The sequence below is a fragment of the Dipodomys merriami genome, unplaced genomic scaffold, assembly GCF_024711535.1.
Source record: "Dipodomys merriami isolate MVZ:Mamm:240054 unplaced genomic scaffold, mDipMer1.0.p SCAF_30, whole genome shotgun sequence".
Taxonomy (NCBI): domain Eukaryota; kingdom Metazoa; phylum Chordata; class Mammalia; order Rodentia; family Heteromyidae; genus Dipodomys; species Dipodomys merriami.
This window is the reverse complement of record NW_027204493.1, coordinates 6,490,587-6,491,142: the sequence shown is the minus strand read 5'-3', so window position 1 is coordinate 6,491,142 and position 556 is coordinate 6,490,587. Positions and strand designations below refer to the sequence as shown.

The following is a 556-nucleotide window of genomic DNA, read 5'->3' as shown; positions in this document are numbered from 1 at the left end:
AATGCCTCTAGTATTGTAATTATCAATATTTGGACTAACTTTACTCGAAAATTTTGAGGGGAAAATCTAAAAATTTTTTTTTGGGGTCCAGTCGTGGGGCCTGAACTCTGGGCCTGGGCGCTGTCCCTCAGCTCTTCAGCTCAAGGCTAGTGCTCTACCACTTGAGCCACAGCACCACTTCTGGCTTTTTTTTCTTTTTGCTTATGTGCTGCTGGGGAATTGAACCCAGGGCCTCATGCATGCAAGGCAAGCACTCTACCACTGAGCCACCTTCCCAGCCCTAAAATCTAAAATGTTATATATAGATATGGAAAAATTATTTCTACTTTCCCAATAAGTCCTTCAGGGAAATGAACACAATTTCTAAATATCAGTTAAAATAAAACATTCATTTATATAAAACATTTAGTTATTAATAGCAATTATTCTAACATCAACTGTTAAAGGCATATGCTCTGATTTCTGGCTTACATTTTTTTTACTTTACCTTAAAGGAACTCTTACCAATTACAACAACCCAGGTCAATGGCTACAGAAAGTTTACAGATGGCAAAAT

General features: G+C 37.4%; 1 non-coding gene across 1 annotated transcript; it reads right to left on the bottom strand.

Annotated features, from left to right (window-relative positions):
• Window positions 1–206: 206 nt before the first annotated feature.
• Trnaa-ugc (transfer RNA alanine (anticodon UGC)) lies at window positions 207–279 on the bottom strand. The gene has a single exon. It is a non-coding gene; the product is annotated as a tRNA-Ala (tRNA).
• Window positions 280–556: the final 277 nt, after the last annotated feature.